Here is a 13,167-nt window from a genome sequence, read left to right on the forward strand (position 1 = left end):
TTATTACTGGTACCCTAAATTACTTTACAGCATTTTTTCCTCTTTTTTAAATAATTACATACAAAGAACTAAGATAATGCTTTTCTACACACTTATCAAAGTACATTTTTTAATAAGGATTTTTAACATCCCACCTTAATTTTAAACTTTTTAATGAAAATCGCTGAATGTCTTGGATTCTAGAATTTTAAGTAAATGTTATTCCATTTCAGAAACTCCTAGGTTATTATGTCAACTCCTAATAGTCTGCCTAATTAGACATCAATAGTAACAAAAAATATTTAAAAAAAAATTACATGCTACACACACATACACACACATGGAAAGACTAAGATGAATAGATATTTACTATAAAAATTTTGGAGGTATTTCAAATAACCCTATGGCTGATGTGACTGGAGTGAGAGAATAATTTTTAACTGTATCATACTTTACATTAAGAAAACAAAGCCAGTGTATCACTTAAAGAAGAAGGGGGAAATTACAACCCCCCCAAATAAAAAACCATCAGCTCTGTTTCTCTGTCTCCTGAATTAAAGACCCAAGATATTCATGGGCTAGAAAAGTAGGCGCATAATTCTTTACTGGACAAGTACTACTTTTATAGTTTCAAGGCAGCCCACGTATTAACTCTGATATCTCTCCTGTCCCTGTTTTCAGAGTCTCGACTCCCAAAAACTAGGCAGGAAATAGGGAGCAAATTGCAACTTTCTTTTTCATTGTCTCTCCTACTGCATATGGTGGGATGCCAAAATCATGTTTCCCAGACTCCCTGATAGTGAGCAATGCACAAAAGACAGAGTTCTGACAAATAAATCACAAGTGGAACTCTTGTGAGCTGCTGCTTTACTGCCTAATCCTCCTTCTCTCTTCCTCTTCTCCTGCTGCCTGAATGTGGATATGACGGCTGAGGCTGCAGCAGCCATCAAAGCAAGACAGAGAGAATACCACAGATGCTGGCATTGGTAGCCTTGAGCTTCTGAACCAACACCTTGACTTGTGGATTCCCTATTGTACCAGCCACACTTTCTTGCTACGGAATGTAATTACTAAAAGATGTATCTCCAAAAGTTCAGAGTATTAGACAGCATTTAGTGAGGGCTCACTGTGTACCAGGCATAGTGTGAAAAGTACTCTATATTCATTATTTCATTTATTTTTCATGACAATCTTGTGAGATGGGTACTACTATTACTTTTATTACCAAAATAAAGACCATCCAAGCACAGAAAGTTTGGTGATCCCACTCAGAGTCACATGACAAGCAAGAGCTGAAACCGGCCACAGGCAGTCTGACTGCAGAGCCGTAGCTCTGACCAACTCCGCCAATGTCTTACACGAGAAGGGCCACAGGAGAAGAATCAGGTTAGCAGTGCCTGTAGGAACTTGGCCACCAAGCCTCCAGTTTTGGATGTAGGGTAGGAAATGCTACCATCCTCACTCAGCACACTCACTTGGGGAGGACTCGGGGTTTTGCCCGTCATCCCACCCCCTTCAACGGTGGATGTGAGTAGATCTGTGCTGCGATGCTAAGCAGAGCAGGGTCAGCATCACACCATTTATGAAGCCAGAGTTTCTCACTGAGAATGAATAACTAAAAAATAAAAAAAAGAAAAAAAGAAAGGAAACAAAGGAAGAAAGAAAAGAAGGGGAAAAACATAAAAGGAGAGTACAAGGGAAAGAAGAAAAAGGGGGGGAGAAAGGAGAAGAGAAGACAGCAGAGAAGAAAAACATTAACAATGTTTTACCTATGGAAAAGAGAATGCATAAAAAAGTAGTAAGTCAATAAATAAAGCAAGCTGAGATGTCAAAATAGAAGCTGAGAGAAAGGCAGACTACAAGAACTGTAGGGTGGTATTAGCAAAAATGAGGTTTTTATTGAAGAAAGTAAATTGGCATGGATGTTGTGGATTGATATTGTGGAATATTGAACTAATGGTGTGGAAGATGTAAGAACTTTCTGCGTATTTTTTTGGAAGATAATTAGGAGATGACAAGGAAAGACAAGATGATAGATTTAAAGAACAGAAAACAGAAACCCACTTTAGGATACTAGCTTTGTCTTCCTCTGAGGAATACCATTTACTGAGTCTTTCCCTATTTACTCCCTAGGTGCTCTACTGGGTGTCTTATGCAGTGCATTACTTCACTTACTGGACACAAAAAATCCCACGAGGTACACAACATTATTATTCTCTTTTTACAGATGTAGAAACTAAGGCTTAGAAAGGTTAAATATCTTTCCCAAAGTCGTAACAGTGAGAACCAGAATGGGGCTTTGAAGCTATGTCTGTCCGACTCCAGGGCCCACGCTCCAAAGTGTCATGGTAGATTTTGTTAGTAATCAAAATCACATTTGATTAAAAATGTCTAAGATAGGCTGAAAGGACTCAGTATATTTCAGGAAATATTAAAAATTGCACCCCCTTAAATACATACACTTTTATTACAAATATAAAGAAAAAATATCCTAAAAGCTGCTTTTTCTAGGATTGAACAAAAGAAAACAAAACAAAACAGGATTTCTGTCTTAAGACTTTCTCTGCAAAGCTAATTTTAGCAGACAATGAAAGAGTAGAAACAAACCCAAGAATTTTATACTAAGCTCCTTGTCCTTCATGAGTAAATGTAGAAGACACATACTTGCATGGCTGAGAAAGTATAGTAATCCATCCCTCTGCAATCACACACTCTGAAAACCAAAATAAAAAACCAAATAATTTGAAGATCTATTTCAGAAGATAAATAAATAAGTCAAAATTAAAAACCCTAGAATGTGTAGTCGCTCCAAAAGACCTACTAGTGGCTCTAAAATAGACCGAGCATAGAGTTAAGATTTAATAAATTTTTACATTGACACAATTCTTCAGGAAATAAAAGAAAAAGAATGGTAAATAAATTAACAAAAATAGTCAATTGCATGAATCCTGATTATAGTATTAAAGACAGAGAAACAAGTATAAATAGGAACAGCAAGTAAATGTAAGCCAAGTTTATATAGCAAGTTGTCAAAGGGGATAACTCCCTTTTTAGAAGATATATTTATTTTTAAATACCAGCTTTATTTTTTAAAATGAACATTTTAAAGTTACCAAAATTATTTAAAAATAAACATTTTACCTAAAAACATGAAATATACAAACTAAAAATTAAAGTGTACATAGACTTTCCCACAATACAACAGAAATGCATGAATGGCAAAATCAGTTGCAAACATTAACATCTAAGACAAAAAACACTGTAAAGGACAAAGAAGTATAATTAGGCTGAAAGATAAGATGATGTCTATAATAAACACCTAACTGCATGTAATTTGTGCATCAAAATGTATAGATCAAGGACTGATGGAAATATACTAGTGTTCAGATAGTTTAATCCATTCATTTCAGGAGAAAGAATACAGAGGATTTGTTTACATAAGATACAATTTAATGATATTATATGCTCTACAAAGAGTAATTTTTTATAAAAGAATTCATGTGTCAACACAAGAGTTTTGAAAGAGAAGTTGAAGATTTATTGGCCAAAAAGGAAATCTCATCAATTGCCCTAAGGAAAAACAATACCTCACAAACCACCAGTGTGGTTGATGATCTCACCTTATTATCTGACCACAATGAAGTAGAAAAATAAAAGTCAACAATAAATCTCAATAAAGTTTGTTAAACACTTAAAAGTACTATTCTCAACTGTTATTGTATCAAGTGAAAGCCAAAATATCATCCGAAAATAATCACAGACAAAAAGTGTGTTCAGAAATAAAGGCACATCTTTCAAAAATTGTATTAATGTACAAGGAAAAATAAACAAACCATGATTCAATATTCAATGAACAAGATTCATAAAAGAACATAGAGTTGTCCTAAAGAAAGCAGGAAAGATATTAATGAGATTATTAAAAAAAGGACAAATGTAAAAAACAGCATTACTCATCAACAAACCTCAGAATTGGCCTTTTGAAAAATAAAAATAAAAACACCTAATAAAACAAAAAGAAGAACACCAATGAAATAAATTGTAAATATTAAGGCCATCATAAAAACCAAAACACAGAATTTTTATACTATTAGGAAATCTATATCTAATCTGTATCTATATAATTATTCTCATGGTTGCCAGATGGGAGGGGTTTTTTGGGGACTGGGTGAAGAAGTGAGGGGATTAAGAACAAATTGGTAGCCACAGAATAGCCAGAGGAATGTAAAGCACAGCATAGGAAATGCGGTAGCCAAAGAATTTATAAGCATGGCCCATGGACATGAACAAAGGTATGGGAATTGCCTGAGGGAGTGGGGGGTGCTCGGTGGAGCAGGGGTGGGCGAAAAAAGGGAAAATTGGGACAACTGTAATAGCATAATCAATAAAATATAATTAAAAAACAATCGTACTAAATACAATTATATTATAGTTATATATAAAACCATATACAATAATTGGCCAATAAATTTGAAAATCTTATGAAATGAACATGGTTCCGGAGAATATAAATGAAAAAATTAAAATTAAAAAAATTTATCAAAGAATTACCTCTCAAAAGGCATGAGGGCCACATGGTTTCCTTCAAACTTATAAGGAAAGTGATCCCAAGAGTCGCCAGAGAAAAGAGAAGTTGCAGAAATTCACAATTTATTTTGTGAATTTAACATCACTTGATACCAAAAACTGGCAGATAGAGGTCAATTTCAAGGTCAACCAATCTGGGTTAGGAAGTCTGACTCTTCATTTACTATCTGTGCTATCTTATACATGAGAAATAAATGAAATAAACCATAACGAAAATTTAAAAGATGCTGTACATTTGCCATAAGTACACAGCTAATGTGAGCTAGCTGCTGTAACAACAATGTAGAATGAACACACACACATTATTTAGTAAAGAAATCTAAAAATCTTACTCAGAAAAATAAACACAAAGGCATAAAGTTTCCTAAAACTAAACCAATGGCATATTAAAGAAATAAATTTAATCCATGAATATAAACAGAATAAGAAATATATTATTCTAATAAACCATATTAGCAATTTTTTTAGGAGAAACTATTAATCTCAACAGATACTTAGAAAATACCCCCAAACGCATTCCTAATAAACCTTTGTGAAACACAAAATGCTTCATAGGTTCAACATGGAAAAGCAAGCATCAGTAAAAAGTGAAACAAAAGCTTAAACGAAAATCCTGAGAAAATCAGGACCTAGAAATGAAGGCTTATTCTCATTCTTGATACTTAACAGTTTTGAATGGTTGGCTAATATCATAGAAATAATATTTTAATACATTCAATATGTCTAAAGTCATTTAATTCTAGCAACAATTTGGTGATTCTAGATTGTTATCTCAAATTTCAAATAAAGGAACTGAAGCTCCACAATATTAAGCAACAAAATTTTCATTTGTTCAAGGCTACCCAGGTAGTAATGGTATAGAGGCAGGACTAAAACTGAAGTCTGCCTGATTCTAAAACCTGAACTTATAATGACGGATCCGTACCACCTTCCAACAAGAACAAACATAAAAAATACTCCGATGAACACAGACAAATGTTACTGCTGTCAGGTGCCATGTATATATTCCAAAAAACAAACAAGGCGATGCGTTATAGCACAATGCAAATTAAAGAGGCTAGAGATAAGAAAAACATACAAAAACAATAGTTCTGGTGTAAATACACAATAACCAATTAAAGGCATAATGGTAATAGCAAAACAAACATATATTTACTATTTCAAAAAAATAAATCTAAACCTAAAAGTATAGAACTAAAGACATGCCTAAAACTTTATTAGGCCAGAGACAGATTTTCTTGAAGGAAAACCAACTGTTAAAAAGAAGCCAAGATTCATAAATTGCCATAAATTGTCCTTGGGATTGTTTTTGGAACATGGCAAAATGTTTCTAAATTTTATCTGGAAAAATGAATAGGCAAGAATGTTTTAAAAAATGTTTAGAAAGTGGAGTGATGGTGTAATGTCAGAAGAATTGACAGATTAATAGTATAGAAAACGCTAAAAGAGACCTTCATAAATGTAACAACCTAAAGAATACAAAACAAAACATTTCTGGAGGAAGTTACTTAACAAATGACATTGGGCAAATGGGATCCCTCTGAAAATACAATTTAGATCCTCACACTGAACGCCAAAATAAATTCTAGTTGGTTGGACATTAATGTTGAAAAATGAAAGGAGAAAACACGAGATGAAAATGTTAGTTGGTAATTAATAGATTTTGAGATAGGAAACGACTTTCTAACCTAAGGGTTCTTAACTCCATGAGGTTCATGGATTATAAAAAAATTTGGGCCCATTTAAGGTGGAAAACATACATAGTTTTCATCAGCATATATAAAATTCTCCAGGAGGTACCAAAAGATGAGGAATAACTAACTTAAGGATTTATAAAGACAAATATATTCGACCAAATAATAATTAAAAATAAAAGTTCTTTATGTCAAAACAGTACGAAGAAGCTTGTAAGTAAATGACAAATTGTTAAAATATTTGTAATAACTATGACCAACAGGCAATATAGTATTTATACACTGATAAGAAACATATTAACAACATAAATAATTAGTAGGTGTTCTGTAGAGGATTCATACCCTTTTGAGTAACTCTGAAATACATTTCTCTAGTTCAATTTGAATAGTAGGTCTTACAATTTAGGAATTTCTCAATACCCAACTTCCAACAGCTGTATGGAGACCATACTCACAAAGACCTGAAACCTTCTTTAATCTAGTCTTGCTTGGTTGCAGGTTGAATAAAACATTTTTTTTTTTTTTTGGTTAAAAAAGAGATAAAAACTAATGAAGGAGGGATAACAAAAGGAACAACAGGATCTGAAGGAAAAGCAACATGCAGATTGAAGATAATAAAGTCGAAAATATTTTTGTGATAAATACATTGCATACTGTTAAAAATACTGTTAGGAGTTACTGCATTACACAAGCATTAAACAGCCACTCAACATTGACTGTTAGGCAGGTTTCTGATTTTTTGTGTATATATTTCTGCAGGATTTATGTTCCTTTCTACAAAGAGTATGCAGTATTTTAGTAATGATCTAATTTTAAAAATGGTTCTACTGCTAACCATATTGTTGGTTATGAGATTACTCTTCTCAGGATATTCCAGTGTTAAATATTTATTTGCTTCTAAGAAGTTAGTGGCAAATGGAATTGTTTGAAGCACCAATAGGATGAAAAAGGATCTTCTGAATCTCAAACTCTAGCACATTTCTTTTTTAATTTGGAAATCAGTGGAAGATTGGTAACTTTTAATTTGGGCAAGTAAGTACAACATTGTTTCATACAATTCAGGAATTTTATGACAAAATGGTACGTGATTTTCAAATATGCTGCTTTCAAATTAAAAAAAAGAAAAGTACAAAATACACTTTCATTTTTAAAATAACCTACATTATATTACCACCATTATCCTTTGCCTGGCGATCCTTGAACTCTCTCACTCAATAGCCATCTCTACAGCCAGATGGTCGCTGGGCAACCTTCCAATGTTATGATTTCTCCGACAAACTGAAAACAATTATTTTATATTCCAGGTAAAGTATCACATGTAATTGAGAGTTTTAGCACAATGACAATTATAAAATTGAATACATCTGCTATGGAAAATGAGGCTATTAGATGTCAACTCCAATGGCACCTATATTCAGAGCAACGCATAAGAATTCAGCATGACTAATATGATCACTCCCATATCATGCTCTCCCCAGGAAGCTCTCTACAATATCCTTTCAAGTCGGTTGTAAAAGTTTCCAATAGCGAAATAACAGGCAGACTGTTCTGAAAGCCTATCTTAAATTTCACTCAATTCTCTTTCCTCCTCCCAACATTCCTTGGTTGTGTACCGAGTTTTTCAGATTAAACTAGAGTACCCACTAAAGATAGAAAACTAAGGTTTTTATTGTATTCTTTTTGACAGAATGAACAGTTCTCATCTTTGAAGTGCTATCTAACCAGTTTTCAATCATATACGGGCATGCGCCTAAATTTGTTGTAGAAATAAAAAAAAATTATGGCTTATTCAGGCTTTCTTCCTTTTCATTTGGCCTTTTATTACCTAAGGCTTGGCCATGATTGCAAGAACTTATTGGATGAAAAGAGATGAAAACTTGGTTAACATTGTGATCAAACAGTAACTCAGTAGAGACTCAGAAAAAAAACAAGTATAAGTTGGATCACTGATATATGAGCCCAGTTTCAGCAAAAATTCTATTATTTTATTAATGATAGCCTTATGCTTTTCTTATTTGCCTATCCTTTCCTACCCTTACTCCATCATCACTGTCTACCACAATTATCATCTCCTGTTTTATTTTTTCTTTCATTGTACATAACTTCAGGTGTAATTACCGTTAATCAACGCCTGCTTTAACTGGAATATATGCTCTATTGGAGGCAGTTTCAAAGCATACACACAATTGGGCTCAACCTGCACTGCCACTCCTCACATGGAACAGGCATGTTTTGCTCACAGATGCATCCTAACCTAAGCACAGGGACAGAGACACACTGAATTACATCAAAACGAGGATACTAAAGACTGCAACCATGACTGGAAGATGTACTCACAATTTCAGAGATGTGAAAAAGTCTATTTTAGAATAAAGAAATGACAGTTACAAGTGTGACTCAGTAAATATTTCTTGAATGAATCCATCAGCATTTAGAGATAAGACTAACCTTGCTAGCATTACTCCACGCTAACTATACACTATACTTACCTGAAGAGCTAGCCATACGTTTGAATACCAAAGGGACAGTTTCCTCTCTCCATTTAGTCATTTGTTCGTTATATAAAAATGCGATTGCTTACTTTGTGCCACCGTTCGTGGTGCTGCATACCCACTCTCAAAAAGCTTACAGTCTAGGGGGGTTTCTAATTGTGATCTATGGGCTGCTTGCAATTAAATCCCCCAATTATCTTGGGGCTGTGAAATATGCACTTTTCAACGAGATTCTTCTGCATAAACTCATATGCAATGAAAATTGAAAAAAGAATCTCCAAAATATAGATCCTTCTTCTTCTGTCAGATCTTCCTAAATTATCCCTGTTCAGAGGTTTGTGACCCTTCTCCATCCTCAGGGCCCTGGTACTTCATAGCACCCATTTGCAGGTAACCATGACCTTCTAAAGCTCTTAAAAGAGAACGATGACATGGTGTGATGGTGGCCTCGGACATCAACATCCAGATCTATAATTTATTTACTACCTGTGCAAATGTCTAAACCTCACTTTCTACATCTAAAGTATGGTGAAAAGGACTACATCGAAGTATGTTGTGAGGATTAAATTAGGTAACTGACGAGAGCACTCAGCTCAGTATTTGGCATAGAGTAAGCATTCAATGCAAATGGACTGTTGTTCGGCTTATTTCATCATTTTTATTTTCTACTTAATCGTTTTGCACTATTAAGCACTATTCCCGCATTCCATTTGGGGCTAATAGTAAGAAGAATCTTTTTGTCTCATCCACCGGAAGTCACAGCCCTGTGCTATGATCTTTATTGGTTAGAATGACACCAGCGCACATTTGTTTTTCTGGGATGTGCAAAGAATATGAAAGTTTATTTCACCGTAGTCACACATATGGTTACTTACTACGATTCAGGATCATCATGAATAGAGAAATGAAAACTTCATCCAAGATGGTAAGAAATAATTCAATCATCTCAACACAGCAATGGCCTTTCTTTTGTGTTGCATGTTCTATTCCAGGTATCAGTTTATTTCACTATGAATTTGTTGCTTGGAGCATTTGACGCATCAAATGCCATAATCAACTTCTTGATGTCAGGCTGAATAAATCTTATATGCTAGTGAAATGACTTGCTCTCCAACCTGTCATTTATATTTCCCTTATTTACTTCTCTTTCATGCTGATGGAAAATGTATTGTGATTAAAGACTTTGAGAGAAATAATAGAATGCTGGAATCAGCTAAAAACAAAAACTAGACTCTAGTGTAATTAGAGACAATTATGTTCTCCTGAACAAATGACACGAAAATGTCCTAGATGTAAAAATTACAGGTCAAGGCAACGTGGTCATAGATAAGATTGACTCAAAATTCAGCCAGAGATCACTTGGTGTAAAAATAGGTTTGAATTTTAACTGAGCTTCAATACAGAGCTTAGGGATATACCTGAGAATCTTCAAATACAAAGATAGTGATATTTGTTGAAGCCATATAAGTCATTTTGCAGAGATGTACTGAAATATGCTTTGATTAAATTAAAGCAATTAAGAAGCAGACTATAAAGTGAAACTATCATGGACCCTGAAAAAAGTCAGCTTCTCTTATTCCTAACAAGGAAAATTATATTTGATAGTATTTGGGGTGTTACCATAGACACTATCAAGAACAAAACTTTCCTGGCAATAAATAAAATCCACAAACCCTTAAGAGACTAAATTTTACATACTTCTTGTAAACCCACTCATACTAAGTAGATTTCCTAAGTAATCTTAAGGGGTAAAATTGTATAAAGGTTAATTTGCTGTGAACACCCTATTTAAAGGACATGGCAGTAGATGACCAATCTCTAATGTAAATAAATACATAACTTTATTTTCTTTCTATTTTTTTAAATGTAAACTGTTACAGTCATTTATAGCAATCATGATCTCAGTGATTTTTCTAAGGGTTTGTTAAATAAACCATTGCGGGAGCACAACCAAAGCACAGTCAGTAGTCGCAGGCCCAGGGATCTTGTCCCAGTTAGTTACACTTCTTTTAATTCTCAGAATCTCATGGGAAGAACAAAGGGTATCTATTTCAAAAAGTGGTGCACAATCTACCCAAGAGCTCAGCTAAGAACTCAGCCTGAGTTTTTTCTTCCCCTTAAGGCACACGTCTTTATTCCATGTTCGCTCTACCTGAAAAATGGACATCAGATTTATGCACTGCCTTCTATTCCTATTACTATCATGTTGACCAGGCTACCCTAACCTGTCCTGAACTAGCTTCCTGAATGGTTTACCTGCCTTGCTTCCACACCAGTTCTTCTCCAAGGAGAAGCTGGAATGATCTTTAAAAAATTTAATCAAGTTGCCCTGGCTGGGTGGCTCAGGTAGTTGGAGTGTCATCCCATGAACCAAAATATTGCAGGTTCGATCCCCGGTCAGGGTACATAATCTAGGTTGCGGGTCTGATCCCCTGTCAGGGCAGGTACAGCGGGCAGCCAATGGATGCCTCTATCTCACATCAATGTTTCTTTCCCTCTCTTTCTCTCTCTAAAATCAACAAAAGTGCCCTCAGATGAAGATTTAAAGAAATAGAAAAAATTAATCAAGTCATACCTCCCTCCTTAAAAGACTTCATAAATCTCTGTCATGCCTACTAACTATGATGTCTTATGTGATCTGGACTTCTCCAACCCCTCAACTCACCCTAATCATATATATCTTCCTTTCTCTCAAGTCCAGTAATCTTGTTGTAACTTTGTGGTCTTCCCAACTCTCTCCTCCCTCTCTCTGGAATGCTCAGTCCATTTTAGATCTCAGCTAAAATGTCACTTTCTCCAGGAGGTCTTTTTCCTCCACCACTTTACATAAAATAGCTCCATTACTCTGTTAATGTTTTTCTTAGTACTTATCATTTTCTTTTTTACACTCTGCCTTGTCAAAGAGAATGAAAGTTCTATATCTGTCAATCCACCAATCAATTCACAGTGCGTAGCATGGGAATTAACAATTGATACATGTCTATTGAATGAATAAATGAGCCCATTTAAGGCCTATGTTAGAAAAATCCATATTCCTTCATACGTCTGTTGGAGATGAGAAAAATGAGATGAGATTAGGAGTTCCCTTCCAAAATCCCTTCTTACCCACCTACTTTTTTTAAACACTGGACTTAAACTGGGAGAAGCCTCCTACCTTTGTATTTTTTCAGAGTGGAATCATTGTTTATTGAATTCTCAGATACGGTGTCCTTTGAGAAAGCATTCTTGTCAAGGTAGTAGAGAGGGTGGCATATCATAGATAATGATATAATTGCTACAAAATTAATTACATCCCAGAGGTCACTGTACAGGTCTTTTCCACCCCCATCCCCATTTTAAGCATTTCTGCTTATGTTAAACCACAAATTAGAAATTTATTACATGAGACATTTCTAACATATAACACTTGAAAATGACATTTGACCAGCTCTACAAGGAAAAACCCTGGGGATGGCAAAAAAACTGAGAGCTACTCTTCTTAAGAAACGATCTTAATTATTACAGTAATAACAGCAAACTACTCTTAGTGAAAACACCTATTTTTGAAAATACAGCTAAGCAAAAAGAGACAGGTAACAATGACCTAATAACTCTCTGTCCTCTGTTTAGTCCCTCGGCAACTCAGCTACACATCAGTCTCATCATCTCAGGGAGAAGATGAAAAACACTGGCTAAATCTCAAGATAATACAAGGTGAATGAATCTGTTGACCAGGGCTTTTCCAGTAATACAGGGCACCTTTGGAAGCTGCATTGTTTTAAACCATTAGTTAAGGTACAAAGTTGAGTCCAGTGAAAATTGGCTTCTAAATAATTTGAACTTGAAAAGTGTTAGAGGACACAGTGTATTGTCTGTGTGTATGTAGACATAACAAAGCTATTTTCATGCACAGTCCTGGCAGAAAGCCCGTGGTAACTGCTCTGTGGGTCTGGTTACAATTATTTCACTATAGGGAATATTCCAGGACAGTACATCCCTTCTCTGTCCGCTCAGCCTCAAGTGGAAACGTGTGCTGTTTTTACCTCACAAACCTTCTTTTCAGCTCTCCTCCCTGATTACATTTTAATTCTCCCCAAGCTATATATCCCAACCATTCATGCCAAAAATCTCAACTAAATTCTAAGCCTAACCTACAACATTATTAAACTCTAAGAGTATGTGAAAGGAAACACGTGCGTGATAACTTCTTTACCCTTCTAATTATAGCGAATCTGGGCATTCACGTCTCTATCCTCACTCTTCATGAATGTACTAAAAAAAAAAAAATATTGGTGAAATAAGGAAAACCCTCCTAAAAGAAAAGAGTTGGGATGTTGATACTCTATTTTACCTCAAAATCAAATGTATGTGTGTTTCCGCCCACTGCAACATTTTATATAGCTGAATGTGGCCCTTGGGAGAAATTTTAATGGAACATT

At 34.8% G+C, this 13,167-nt stretch overlaps 1 protein-coding gene across 1 annotated transcript in view; it reads right to left on the reverse strand.

The window, feature by feature from the left end:
• The window catches only part of PCSK5 (proprotein convertase subtilisin/kexin type 5), a 413,154-nt gene that overhangs the window by 204,263 nt on the left and 195,724 nt on the right, over positions 1-13,167 (reverse strand). The window lies entirely within an intron of this gene.

This window comes from Pteronotus mesoamericanus, unplaced genomic scaffold (assembly GCF_021234165.1).
Source record: "Pteronotus mesoamericanus isolate MK-2021 breed Mesoamerican mustached bat unplaced genomic scaffold, CSHL_Meso_final contig_73, whole genome shotgun sequence".
Taxonomy (NCBI): Eukaryota; Metazoa; Chordata; class Mammalia; order Chiroptera; family Mormoopidae; genus Pteronotus; species Pteronotus mesoamericanus.